Source organism: Ailuropoda melanoleuca, chromosome 13 (assembly GCF_002007445.2).
Source record: "Ailuropoda melanoleuca isolate Jingjing chromosome 13, ASM200744v2, whole genome shotgun sequence".
NCBI lineage: Eukaryota > Metazoa > Chordata > Mammalia > Carnivora > Ursidae > Ailuropoda > Ailuropoda melanoleuca.
In genome coordinates this window covers 16346287-16361181 of record NC_048230.1, presented here as the reverse complement: position 1 = coordinate 16361181, position 14895 = coordinate 16346287, and the positions used below count along the sequence as shown (strand labels likewise).

General features: G+C 39.0%; 1 protein-coding gene across 1 annotated transcript in view; it reads left to right on the top strand.

Moving 5' to 3' along the window:
- PCTP (phosphatidylcholine transfer protein) overlaps positions 1-14895 on the top strand; it is a 159383-nt gene that overhangs the window by 29923 nt on the left and 114565 nt on the right. The gene's annotated exons all lie outside the window — the stretch shown is intronic.

Sequence of the window (14895 nt, the reverse complement as noted above, 5' to 3'; positions counted from 1 at the left end):
AAGTTCTCTTTTCACATTGTGCTGAAGTCTAACTTCCTGCTACTTTCATCTATTGGCCTTACTTAGCCTGACTCCCAGAAATAATAAAGAACTTATCTCATCTTTTTCCACAAGCCCTGTTCTAATTGCCCCAATAACTCTGTTTCTTTAGGTGTAAGTTTTATTTGTTGAATTTATTGTCTCCTTTCATGCTGGAGACTTTTCGTGGCTATTTGGTGTTTCTTCATTTGGTGCTTGTCTTTGTAGTGGAGATTGCAAGTTCAGCTTTCTGCTTGCTGGAGAGGCAGTGTGTGAGCTGTAGCTGTAACCCTTTCTCTGCCCAGTTTCCAGTGTGCCTGGGAGGACCTCTGGTGCCATCACATGGTCTCCTGCAGCCCCAGCCNTTGGAGGCAGATCCTTTCCTGTCCGTCTTTGCAATGACTGCAGTCCCAGAGCCCATCTTGATGGCAGCCTTGCAGGAGCTGCTGAGCCAGGGACACTGGAACCAGCTAGCCCATGTCCTGGTGCAGGCACTCTGAAATATTGAGATAGTAAAGATTTTGTTTTAAACCGGTAAGTTCTGGGGTAATTTGTTCCACGCAATCGATAACTAATACAACTGCCCCACTTTATGTAGGCCTCTGCTCAGATGTCTCCTTCTCTAAAGTAGTCTCTCAGCTGCAAAGCAAAACAAAGGATGCAAAATTAATCGCACATTATTCCCTATCGCCTTACCCATCTGCATTTTTATTCATGGAAGTGATGAGCATTTACGTTTATTATGTATTGATTTATCAGCTGGCTCTTCTACTAGAATGAAAACTCAGTGAACACTCACCATGTCTGAATATTGAACACTTATTCATGTCTGAAGAAGATGGACATGCATTTGCCCTGAAAGTGCTTTAGTTTATGCAACAAATACTTATTGTAGGCTACCATATGCCGGGCCCAGTGATTATAGGTTATTTATTCCTGTTCCCTTGGATCTGGGCCAGTTAATTTTCATCTGTTGGCTAACCATTTTTTTATAAGCTAAGTTGTTCTGCTTTGGTTAACTTATCATTTTGTGCTCTTAACTAAGCTTTTGATAAAAATGCCATATAGGGTGGAATCAGGGCTAGAGCTGTGTGTGCTTTATTGGGGTTCCTTGTTGGATGAGCATCGTTTTTTGAGAAGTTCTCTTTTCACATTGTGCTGAAGTCTAACTTCCTGCTACTTTCATCTATTGGCCTTACTTAGCCTGAGTCCCAGAAATAAGAAAGAACTTATCTCATCTTTTTCCACAAGCCCTGTTCTAATTGCCCCAATAACTCTGTTTCTTTAGGTGTAAGTTTTATTTGTTGAATTTATTGTCTCCTTTCATGCTGGAGACTTTTCGTGGCTATTTGGTGTTTCTTCATTTGGTGCTTGTCTTTGTAGTGGAGATTGCAAGTTCAGCTTTCTGCTTGCTGGAGAGGCAGTGTGTGAGCTGTAGCTGTAACCCTTTCTCTGCCCAGTTTCCAGTGTGCCTGGGAGGACCTCTGGTGCCATCACATGGTCTCCTGCAGCCCCAGCCCCTAGGAGCTACCCTGTCTGTCTCAAGCTCCCACATTCACCATTGATCTCTGGAGGCCGATTCCTCTGTTTCTGGGGTGTGTGAGTGTAGAGGGTGTGGGGTAGATGGTGGTTACCCCTCCTGGCTGCTCTCCTCCTCTTGTGGGAAGTACCAGGGGTAACCTACCTGTGAACTCGGGTTATCTTGTTGTGTCCCCATCCTTGACAAGTGCTTTCTTCCCATGAGTCCCACCTCCAGCTTTCTCTGTAAATTCATCTCATTTATTTTCTCTTTCTTTCTGGACCGTGAATTGTAATAGTCCTTATGTTTCAACCCTTATTTTTTAATCCTGATGTATGTAATTATGTGTGTATATTTTACATATTTAAGAAACTTAAAATGTGAGTACGTGTATATTTTATATCCATAAATGTGTGAGTATGTGTAGTCAGCTTAGGTGTCATCTGAGACCATTATCTCTACTTCCTTTTTTGTTGGCCCTTCAGATACTTGAAGATGATTATCATTTGCTCCCTTGTTTTCTCCTCCTTAGTCTAAACATCCCAAGTTCCTTCCCCCCCCCCAGCTTTTTGGGGAAACAATGGATATACATCACCATACACATTTAAGGTATGCAGCACGATGGATCGGTTTACATAAATTGCAAAATGACCACCACGACAGGCTCAGCCCATATCCATCATCCTACATAGACAGAATAAAAAGAAAAAAAAAAGACATTTCTCCTTGGAATGAGAACTCCCAGGATCCACTCCTTCAGTAACCCACTCTGTAACACACAGCAGTGTTAACTGTGGACACATTGCTGTACGTTATATCCCCAGGTCCTTTAATGATTCTAACTACGATAATTTTCTGACCCCTTCTCACCATAACCAGCTCCTCTCTTCCTGTATACATGTTAGCTTATTGAATAGCACTATTATTGCTCCCTGTGTTGAGAGAAATACTCAGAGTATAGTGAGACTATTACTTCTTATAATCTTATAATGTAAGCCCCCCCCAGCGCTCCCTCATGCTGTCTGACAGATATTTTTTTTGCCACATATTTATACTATTGGCTCATAATAATCCATTCCCTTTCCACCTCCTTCTAAATTTTAATTTGTAAATTAAATATATAAATTCTGTCAAGCGACAGTTGCCCCGTCTCTACTTGTGTAATGATCCTTCACTGAAATGAATGACTTCCCACTGATCTTTCATGAGTTTTACCATGTTAGTTCTAACCTCCACATCCTGGTGTAGTGTGTGTTGGGAGACGCAGAAAAACTGGCTTCAGTTTATTCTTGCCTTTAGCAAACTGATGCTCCTCTGATACGTTGATTCCCAGTGGATTGTGGCTCCTTCCATCTATAGAGCATTTTCTCCTCTGTTATGCATTTATCACAGAACCTGCTATAGGAGCTTCTGGGCTGAAGCCCATTTTTAGTCACTGGGGTTATGTTATTCATTCATTCAGTAACGATCCATCAAGCACTAACTTTGTGCCAAGAGCCAAGCTCAGCATTGGTTAGACAGAGATAATAGACAAACATGGTTCTTGATTTCATGGAACTTATGGTATAATATTTACATTTGTATAATCATTTGTAGACTTATTATTATACTTAACAATTACTAGTGATTACATAGTCAGCATTTTACTGTTTTAAAACAAGACCAATCTTGATGAAGCAGAAAAGACAGTGTTAATTGTACAGTCTAGGTGGTGGGTTGATGGGTGTTCACGCTACAATTCTTTCAACTTCTCGGTGTGTTTGAAAATCTTTATAATAAAATGTTGGGGGGAACTTGCCTCTCCTTCACAAGCTGTGTTTCTTTTATAGTCTTCTGCCACGGAATGGTACATATCCCTTTTTTAAATTGTTTACATCGCTTTACTTTTTATGTAATTCAGGATACTGCACCCTCTTTCCCCTGGGTTCTTGGGAGAAACTATCATGTAACAGAAGGAACACTTGCATTGGACATGGACTGGTAGGACTCAAATGGAGTTCAGCACCTACTGGCTTTGTGCCCCTGCAAGTCACTCAGTGTCTCTGAGCCTTGACGTTCTCATCCCTGGAATGGGGGTGATCAGATTCATACCCCAAGTTGTTGTGAAAACTAGATAAAGTTATGTACATGATCAGGCATATTTGAAATGCATCCTGCCCTACTTCTGCCACTCCTTCCACTTACCTACCTTGCAGATACCATAATTTCCTTCCTTACAGATCTGAATTAGTGGGTGATAACACATTCATGCTTCTTTCTTCCTTTACCTTTTGGAAAATGGAATTCCCAGAAACTCAAATCCATAGTGTCTTACTGGATGCTTTGGGTTAGCAAATATGGGATCAGAAGATATGAATCTATCCGTCACCTTCAAGTTTCCTTTTTGTTCAGGTATGAGATTGATGTTAAGGAAGTGCCATTCATATCCTGACCAGGTGTTCTGAAATTGCTGGTGTGTTATAAATGCTTTGTTGTCAATTCCTGTCTTGATGTAGTCTGTTTATGCTGCTCCCTGTGTGCCCTGATTGCTCTGTCTGCAGTACCTTCTGCCTTCGAGCCCGTGAAAGCCCCCTACTTCCTTTGAGAACAAGTTTATGCTGTGTCTTTGGCTCTTGATGTTTCCATTGTGTCATGTCATATCTCAAGATATCTTAAAGAGCATACTACTAGCCATCGTGCAGCCAGAGAAAAGCAACTCTTCCATCTTTGAGTTCCCTGCATATAGGCCTGGGAGCACCCTGTAGGCACTTGAGATGATTCATGTGTGCTTGCATGGATGAATGACTCGAATTCATCATCCCTGGGTCTCAGTGTATTTCCATGAAAGAAGAGAGATAGCCAGGTGACTTCAGAAGCCTATTTGAGCCCCGAAATGATTTGATTCTTTGTTTTTGTATTATGTTACTCACATACAGTATACCTTTTTTTATTTCAAGTATTTGTCTTAATGCCAGAGCTTTCTGTATAGTCAGAAGCTTCTTGATTTTTAAGCATGTGGGGTATGGAGGCTTATACGTCCCCTCTCTCTGACTCTTTACCCTTAACTACACTGAGGCTATGCTGAGTTGATGTATCTAACTAGTCCCTGACATATCTCCCACTCCAAGTAAACATATTTGCTTCTCCCCATCTCCTTCACCCTTCCATCCTCTCCATCTCCCAGCTCGCCCAGTTCAGAATATTCCTTCATTCCTGTGACTGAGCTCTGAAGAAGGATGAGTGGATTCATGTCTCCTTGAGGAGCCTGCTGGGTTTCTGGATAAGTACTGAGATGATGCTGGTTCTCTTGAGTCTCAGACCCTTTATCCTCCAGCAGCTGTGAAGTTAGTTGCTTGGAAGATGTTAAATTCTAAGTTCTAAGATATGGTGAGTCCCTGCTGATTATTGTGGAGATCGGGCAGCGCTCAGGGCAAGACAAGGAGGCATGTCAGGGAGGTGCGAGACCACATCTCCTATGTGTCCTCTCTCCTCACCCTCTAAGTGCCAGCATGCTGGACATTTCACGTTCTCTCTCTACTGGACACGCTCTTCAAACCTCCACCCTCTCTGAATGCTAAAGCTTATTCATCCTCCAGATCTCAGTTGAAAATGCTTCCTCCTGCAGAAAGAGTTTCTTGAATCGCCTGTTACAGCACTTCACTGTTTGGTGATTGCCTGATTATTTTTGTCATTTCTTTACTTAACTAAATTTTGCGTGGGAGGAGATACTATCTTTCTCATTCACTGTTGTGTCCCTAGAGCTTAGCACAGTGCTTGACATAGAATAGTTTTTCATTCTGTATGCATTAAATGAATTAATGAATATAGTGGTCCCTGTTTTTATGGGAATTAATATAAGATACAGAAAATAAGCACACAATGTCCATCATTGTATTTTAATAAAATATTAATTCATAGTATATTAATGCCTCTTATTTTGCAACTCCTTATGATCATGTGGACGTAATATTGTTTCTCTCATTTTGTAGAAAGAAATACTTATCTTTAGAAGTTATATGATTTCCCAAGATTACACTACCACTAGATAGAAGCACAATTGGATTGGAAGTTCTGATCTCAAATTAAGCGCTCTCTCCATAATGCTGTAACAGTGTGTAGCAAGTGTTACAAAATTGGTACAAAATTCTGCATTGCAGAAATGGGAGAATTTATTCCTAGATAAGATGATATTTGAGTTTGGATTTGAAAGACAAATAAGATTTTTTAAAAATTATGTTCAGTTACCAAAACCAAAGCAAGCAATTACCCTTATGCACTTTAATGAATTCAACTAACACATATGTGTTTAATGTAAGAAGTGAAAATTCTGCCCTTCTCATTCTAATTATATTCTCAAGACATAACCACCATAAACCCTATCTGTGTATATAAAAACACTATGGTAGTTTTATTTGCTGAAAAGGAATCACAGTGTAAATACTGTTATGCATCCTCCTTTTTTTTTTTTTAACTTCAGTGCAATTTGGACAACCTGGTATTTGGTACATTTATATTCATCTGCTGCATTTGTCATTGCTGCATTTCATTCTTTTGTAGGAATGTTTCATAGTTTGTTTAACCAGTCTCCTGCTATGGACTTTTACTTAGATTGTTTTTTCCATATTCTCCTTTGTAAATAATTCTGCAGTAATCTTCCCTGAATATATGTCTCTGAGTCCTCATTAAAGACTTTTTGGCCATCAGTTGCTTAAAATAGGATCTCTTGTGTCATGGGTTATATGCAAAGTAAATTGTGAATGAAGCTGATAACAACGCGTAGAATGTTCAAAAGCTAGAATTGGAGGGCAACAACATTCAAGGGTGGGGAAAGTCACATAAATAAAGGTGCCAAAAAACATAAGTCACATTCCTTTTTTGTTCCTGAGATGTTTCAGCATTTTGACCCTTTGTGTGAGCTCTGATGACAAATTCCAGCTCCTGTCAAGAGACCAGAAGCTATTTGTCAGTTTGTCTCTTTATCCTCCCCCCTGTCCCTTCAATGATGAAGTCCCTAGAGGTTAAACACTCTCATTATTAATCTTACCACAAGAATCCCTGAAAACCAATGTTTGCTGCCCTTTGGTTCTTTACTTTAATGACTCCTCACCACACACAGACCCCTTATTGTGCTATTGACAACTTTCCAGATGAAACCAAGGGCTTGATTCAACTGTAGTCAAAGAAAATGAATTCTCACAATTCCACACACATATGTGCACTAACCCTCCTCTTTCCACCAGCAACTAAAACTTAAAATTGAATGAACATGACATGAGATTTTTCTAAAGAGCTATCCCTTCGCAATCAGCTTTATTAAAGGCACAAATGTGCAATAGCATTTAATGGTGTTTATTTTAAAACATACGATGTTTACCCTTGAAAGCCTATTATGCATCTCTCACCTTACAGTGAACAAAAGGGCATTGTAACTTCATGTAGTCTGACTGCTTGCTTAAATTTAGGTCTGCACTCAAATGAGAAAAATACTTGAGTATCAGTCATCTTGGAATCCAAGGGACTTATTCATGGAGCATGTGGGGCTCTATTCATAAATGATTTATGTCTTTGCATAAAAGGGAGTGGGGGTTGTGTGTGTTGCTCAAAGAACCATCGACTGCCTCTCCTGAGTAATTTATACAAGATCAATATTTATCAAAGTGAGCCAAGAATTGTGCCATAACTCTCTGAGAGCCAAATACGTTGTTTACAGTTCCTTCACCCATGGAAGGGAGCATGACAGATTAAAATGTTTGCATAAAAGCTACTTAAAGTGGTTCTCACTTGGTTCCTGTTGCTTTAGGTACAGTGTGATGCTTTGGCAGAAATTGCAGATTTCTGTCATGAATGTTGCTCAATGACTAACACATAGTAGATGTTTTTAAAAATCTGTTTGTTGAATTAATGACTAAAAGGAAATAAGCAAACATTCCAAAAAGAAAAGAAGGTTGCCCACTGTATTTATTCTTTTAACATATATTAATTAAGCACCTGCTAAGCCTTATGCATTGGGTGAGGACACAGTTATTGTCTGGAATGATCTCCCAGACATATGTGTAAGCAATTAAAAGCAGATTAATGAAAAGTGCTGTATGTTCTGTTAAAGGTTTTTAAAAAGTGTTTTGGAGATCCAGAGGAAGGAGCAACTAATTCTGCCCAGAGAAGTTTAGGAGAGGGTAAGAGTAAGTAGGAGTTAAACAAGCAGATAGTAAATGGTGTAGGGAGTTTTAGGAAGAAGTAATGGCATGAACAAAGAAAACAGGAGACACCTTCAGAATTCAGGAATGGGGTAGATGTGTTGCCATGAGAGATTAGAGTACTCGTGTCAATAATGGGAAATAAGTATGAAATTTTCCATTAGAATTAGATTGTAAAAGGCCTTATAAATGCAGAGCTATTACTTTATTTTGTAAGCAAGGTGAGACTTCTACAGGTTTTTAAACATAGAAGTGACATAATCAGATTTCCCTTATCAGTATGAGATATACTGGTGGCACAATTTATACTATCTGTACACCATCTGGAGGAGAAGGGTAGAGTGGAGATGACAATGGGTTTCAATTTGCATATCAACTCTATGAAATTTATATACATCTGTAGGAAAACAAAGCATATCAGAACATGTGAAAAATAGCTATGGGGGGGCAGTGATTTTGATGGTGGTAGTTTCTTCTTGATTTCTAGAATCTTCCTTTGATGCAGGAGTTAGGCCGTAATGGAGGCTACAAAAATGAGCTCTGACCAATAGTGTAATCCTAAAGTGATAAAATCATGCTGATGGGTTACGGTGATTTTTATCATCAGCATCACCACCGTGACTGCAACTTAAAAACCACCAAGTTTAACAGCAGCTGTTAATTGTTCATTAATGCTTGAACTCTCAGAAGTGTTTATAGAACTAATACAACTCACTGATTTCTACTGGCAGGAACTAGTTATCAACATTCTGGGTGTCTTAGCTTCTATTCCTTTCTCATATGGGGCTTGGCAAGACTGATATATGTATCAGTTTTGGTGGAAGATGGATTGTCTTCTTCCCCTTCCTTCTCTGGCCATAGAAAGAATCCTTGGATCCTTATTGTTTTTCTCCCTAATCATACATTTAAGAACACTGCGTTTGTATAAGAGTAAATCTCTGACTAACAACCCCCTCCTTTTTGATGGAAGGCCCTACAGGAAATTTGACTGAACTTGTTAAAGCTTCCAGGTGAAGCCAGCAATTAACTGAATAATAAATGTGTAGCTGACCTTTATAAATGCAAATATCATGGCCTGGAGAGATGGGTGAAATGTGTTTGCTTTTTCTTTCTTTCTTTCTTTTTTTATTATTATGCTCAATTATATCTTTCAGCATTGTCAAGAGTTAAGACTCTGGCTAAGACTAGAATCAAGACAGTTGTGAAGTGCACAGCAATTACCTTGCATTTAATTTATTATATTTGAAAATTATATTTTTCAGCTCCTTCAGATTTAAAATAAATCCAACACTTTTAAATTGCTTCTAGTTTGTTTTTGGTACAAGGCATTTTTATAGCCATTATCTTATATCCTCCTAAAATGCTAAGAGTAAATAAAGTAGATATTAGTGATAATGATAATTCTAGTATTGGTAAGAGTAATGGTTTTGATGATGATGATGATGGTAACTACAATTTATTAGAATTTCCTATGTTCTAGTATGAGGTAGAGAACTAAAAACCTAGATTGTGAAGTCATTTGTCCAGGGGTACACAGACAGTAAGTATTAGAACACATTTTGGAATTTAAGTCTTTTGTCTCCTGGTCCAAGTTCTTTCACCCATGTATTGCCAAATCTTATACATAAAATGGCATTCCTACTCCTTAGGTGATGCATCTCACCTCTACCAGAACTTGCGTTAACCTCACCTCCTCTGAGAAGAATTCCCTGTCACCCAGCCATGTGGTTTTAAGCAAATTAGGATGAGTTCACTCATCCTAAAAAAGAAGATAACAATATGTGGCTCAGGCATTGTTGCAAAAATCAAGCAGCTTAATGTAGAAGGCCTAGAAAAGTCTGGCGGGAAGCAGGCCCTCACTAGATTGTGGTTCATTTTTCTGCATTGGCCACTAGACTCCTTATGTCCTATCCTATGAGGAGAACAAGGGACAATTAGAGAGTCATGTTAACCCAAGGCTCACAGACTTTGGATATCAGCACATTATTTCAAATCACTCATGTTAGCCAGCAAATTGCAATCTTTTCTCTGTTCAAAGCTTTTATCAGTATTGCACTGGACCTTAATCCTGCTACCAGTAATGGGGAATAAAATGTCTGAAGAGGGAGGGGAGGGAAACACATGAAACACAGAAAAGATGTCTGAAGAGGAGGGAAACACAAAGAACCCTGGTATGTCAGCCTTAGAAGGAGCCAAAGCTTACACATCCTCAGAGAGAGCAAGGGAGTGTACATTTTCCCTTGGCACATTTAATATATAGTTTCTAAGAGGTCGGCTAAAAATAATGGACTTTAGCCAATCCAATATCAGGCAACTGCTCCAGCATATTTCTCTTCAGTACCTATGAGCAGCAGTGTCTACGAAACATTTGGTGATACAAAATGAGCAGAAACCCAGCCAACCCTGAATTAGTCCTCTCCAACCTTGGATTAAAAAAACTACAAAATAATCTTCTACCTTTTCCCCTTCTCTGTCTCTAAATAAGAAAATAGAATTCTGACATGAAAAAGATAGCATTAGAATTCTTCTCTTTCAGTCCTCAAAACAGTGGCTATCTTTTTCATGTTTTCCTCCTCCTCTCATAAAAGTCTTTTTTCTTTTACCTTAAACAAACAAAACAAAACTTTTTATAAATTGAGATTGAGTTCAGTCTCATTTTTCCTTTATTTGAAAAGGTTCTGTAGGTATCATTTTATATCTGTTATCTCTTGGCACTGTGATTCTCCTTAGGGTAAACAAGACTAGTCTCATAATCTCTATTTTGTAGATGTGGAAGGAAGTTTAGAAAATTGTGTAATACACCAGGTATCTTAGCTAGCAGGCTGTGGAGCCAGAGCTAGAACTTACAACTTCTGACTTGGTGTTGTTTTTCAAAATTAGAGAACCTCACAGTGTTTTTGGTTTTGCTTTTATTGTTCTCTGTGTGTGTGTGTATGTGTGTGTGTGTGTGTGTGTTTTCCCTATATACAACACGTGCAGAATTCAGCTTTCTAGAAACACAAAAACAAAAAACAATGAAGCTGTTACTACCTAGAAATTTACCTTCCAGCTAGCAAATAGATGACACTACCCAAAGCAGAAAGCAAAGTCACCGTAATTGAGTGCTGGAACAACTGTGTATAAACCAGTGGTAGAACTTACATGAGAGTCATCAGGGAAGATCTCTGGGAATATGTGAGAATCTATCCATCTGTGAAATCCAGAGCTCTGGTTTCACAACCACTGTCAGAACTGGGGGAGAGAAGGTGGGGAGGGGTGGCGTTCTGTGCTGAATCATCTGTGCTTCTAGGAAGTTCCTTCATTGAGTATGACTTTAACAAGCTTTTATTACTTTCTACTGCCTTGATTGCAAGAATGAGTTTGATCTACTTATTTGTTGTCCTTAAAACATGACAGGGCCTATGACTGCTTACCCACAATCTGCTCATTAGAAGGGCTCCCTGTGGATATAATATTAGGAAACAGGATTCCAGAGACGTGGATTCACCTGCAGGAATGATTCGCCGAGAGTTTCTGAGGGGAAACCATAGTCAGGAGGGAAATTGGAGTCAAAAACTTAATGTACAAACCATGTTTTGCCCTAACGGTCAACACCAGGTTAAAACAGTAGCTAGACCTTGACAGTTAGTGGCTGAGAGGTCAGGAGAGTGAAAGCAAGAGTTGATGCATGAAGCAGGTGAAATCAAGAAGTTTAAGCAAATTCTGAAAACTGTGGGTCTTTCTTTTTTGTGGGTAGAGTTACAACTAAGCTGCCAGAATTCTTTGAAGACATTAGGGAAGGCTGGACAGTTTTTACTAAGTTATTTGCCCTTCATATAATGCCCTTTCCTTCCTGTCCATGACTTTGATTCCTAAATTTCCTGCAAGGCTCAGCTCTAAGATTTTCTCCAACATAGAATTATTCCCAGCCACCCAGACAATAGGGATCTTGTTCAGTTTGTCATATATTCAGACAACTCTGTATTATCATTTTATTTGTCATATACGAAGCTTTTTCCTCCAAAAAGAATATAAGTTTATGACAGCAGAGGTGACAATGTGATGCCTTTGGAAAGTCCAAATGCCTTAGTCCAATAATCATTATCATTATAGCAAATGCACATCCAGCACTTAAACTATGTACAATGCTCTCTTTTAAGCATTTTTCATACATCTTATTTAGTCCTGACAACAACCTACACAGTATTTCCTATTGTTATCTTATTTTACACATGAGAAAACTGAGTCCTAGAGAGTTTAAGTGATATTTCCAAAGTTACCTTGGTTGACCCACTAAGATGTTGACCTCTGAAATCTTCCCAGAACAGTTCTCATAGGCACTTTTGCCTTGCTCAGCTGCCAAAGAAGTAGATATTATGTGGAATCTGAATACAGCACCTGGCTGGAGAGGGCTGCTTTTCTGATGATTCACACTTTTAAATAAAAATAATAAAACCCTTGGCTGGACAGCTTCACTTCCCTAGTCCAGCTGGGATGTGGTCACTGTGGTTCCAAAACACACTTGGGTGATATTCCAGCTTGAATAGCATAATTTGCACATTTGGTTGTCAAAGTTCTGCATGGTGGTCTTATGATCACACTCCTTGTCCAGTGCCTGCCAAAAGTTCGCTAATGCTTTGGCTCCCTGTCCTGCTCTTTGCTGGAAGTGGCATTGAGGAGAGTGGGATGCCTTGTTTAGTTGCAAACCAAGCTAAAAAGGGATAAGTGGGGTGAGTGACCTAAAGCTAAGTCCTGATTCAACCATTATTTTTACTGGGCACTTAGTATGCATCTCGGATTTTCCTGTGTCTTATTGCATTCGATCTTCCCAGTAGCCCTGTGGGGGTGAGTGTCACTATCTGAGTTTTATAAATGCGGCAGCAGATTCAGATGTGCAAAGTAACCTGTCAAAGGTCATTACTCAACTAGTAGAATGGAAGAGATCCATTTTCTGTGAATCTCCAGTTTATTTGCTCTTGCTGCTACGTCAAGGTACTTCTAGCTTACTTTGAGGTGGATAAAGTGAAGAATGGAGGGGCAGTATAATAAAGATGATGATAATAATGACCATCACTACTAACATTTATTGAGTTCCTCACTGTAGTGTGGGCACCATGAAAACACTTTATAAGCACCATTTCATTTCATCCTCACAACAAGCATATGAAGTAGACACCAGTATTTTCCCCCATGTTACAAAGAAGGAAGATGATATTCAAAGATGTTAAATCATTAGTCCAGATTAAAAAATGATAGCATGAAGATTTGAGCCCAGGAATTTGTCACGATAGCTTGTTATAACAGCTACACAATTCATAAAACGTAGGAATAGTGGGTTGGATTCTTCCCCTGCCCTGGATCTTCTTGAAAAAGTATGAGATGAGCACTTAAAAAAAAAAAGAAAGTCAGACTTACAGCATTGCCAATGGAATCCATTCAACCAAAGTTACAGTTCTCAATTCTTACCTCCATGTATTAAGTGTGACTTAGGAAAATTGCAGACAGACCGCGAGGCAAATGATGGGAATTACTGAGATGCAGCCTACCTGGCCTGCCGTGTCAGATGCCCAAATGAGTTACCTGTGTCAGTAAGTTCTTTGCACTTCCTCTTATTAGGAGTAAACTGGGAATGAGATGTGGATGCCTTGCCAAGCCTTTGGGAATCCACACCTCTGTCATTGAGATATGAGAAGGACCTTTGGTTAGTAAGAGTTTTCAGACACCTCTTCTGGAAGAGAGTTAGTCATGTGTCCTCTGCAGCCATGGCAGTTATCACTCCTTTGCATGAGGGGAATAGGCAGCCACAGGGAATCTGGGAGTGGCAGCTACCCCCAGAATGATTGAAACAGAGTTATGCCTGGCAAGGGAGAAAGGGAAAAAGAAGAGGATTGGCAGATTGAGGATAGTTTTATATCCAGTTACTAACACCCCAAACTAAAGGAGCAGGGTTACTTTGTGTGTGTGTATTGTTACACTATTTTCTTTCCTCCTCATTAAAAATAAAAGACATGAGGAACCTGGGTGGTGCAGTTGGTTAAATGCCCAACTCTTGATCTCAGCTCAAGTCTTGATCTTGGGGTTGAGGTCTGGGCAAGGCGCCTACTTAAAAATAAAACAAACAAACAAATAAGTAGACATTATTTAAACGCTATTATAACAACAGAAGAAGAATATTGACATTCTACTTTAGAGTTTTATAATCGTTGCTAGTCTTCCCCCATATATATTCCATTTATATGTGACTGTAATTGTAGAAGAGAGTTGTTTTTTTTTTTCTCAAAGAAAAGGTAATTTTATTTTAAGTAATAATAGAGATTAAATGTGAGTTTTGCGGAATGTTTTTATTTTTTTATTTATTTTTTATTATAATTTTTTATTATAATAATATTTTTTATTATTTTATGTTAGTCACCATACAGTACATCCCTGGTTTTTGATGTAAAGTTCCATGATTCATTACTTACGTATAACACCAAGTGCACCATGTAATACATGCCCTCCTTACTACCCATCACCAGCCTATCCCATTCCCCTACCCCCTTCCTGATTTGTTGAAGATTAGTTGACCATAGAGTTGAAGGTCCATTTCCGGGGTCTCGCTTCTGTTCCATGGATCTGCGTGTCTGTTTTTGTGCCAATACCATGCTGTCTTGATGATCACAGCTTTGTAATATAGCTTGAAGTCAGGCATTGTGATGCTCCCAACTTTGGTTTTCTTTTTTAGCAATCCCCTGGCAATTTAGGGTCTCTTCTGGTTCCATACAAATTTTAGGATTATTTGTTCCAGCTCTGTGGAAAATGTCAATGGTATTTTGATAAGGGATTGCATTGAAAGTGTAGATTGCTCTGGACAACATAGACATTTTCTCAGTGTTTATTCTTCCAACCCATGAGCAAGGAGTGTTTTTCCATCTCTTTGGGTCTTCCTCAATTTCCTTCATAAGTGTTCTATAGTTTCTAGAGTGTGGATCCTTTACCTCTTTGGTTACATTTATCCTAGGTATCTTGTGGTTTTTGGTGCTATTGTACATGTATTCTATTCCTTAATTTCTCTTTCTTTAGTCCCATTTTTAGTGTACATGAATGCAACTGATTTCAATGCATTGAGTTTGTTTTGCCACATTGCTGAATTGCAGTATAAGTTCTATTAATTTGGGGATGGAGTCTTTTGGGTTTTCCACGTAAAGTATCATGTCATCTGCAAGG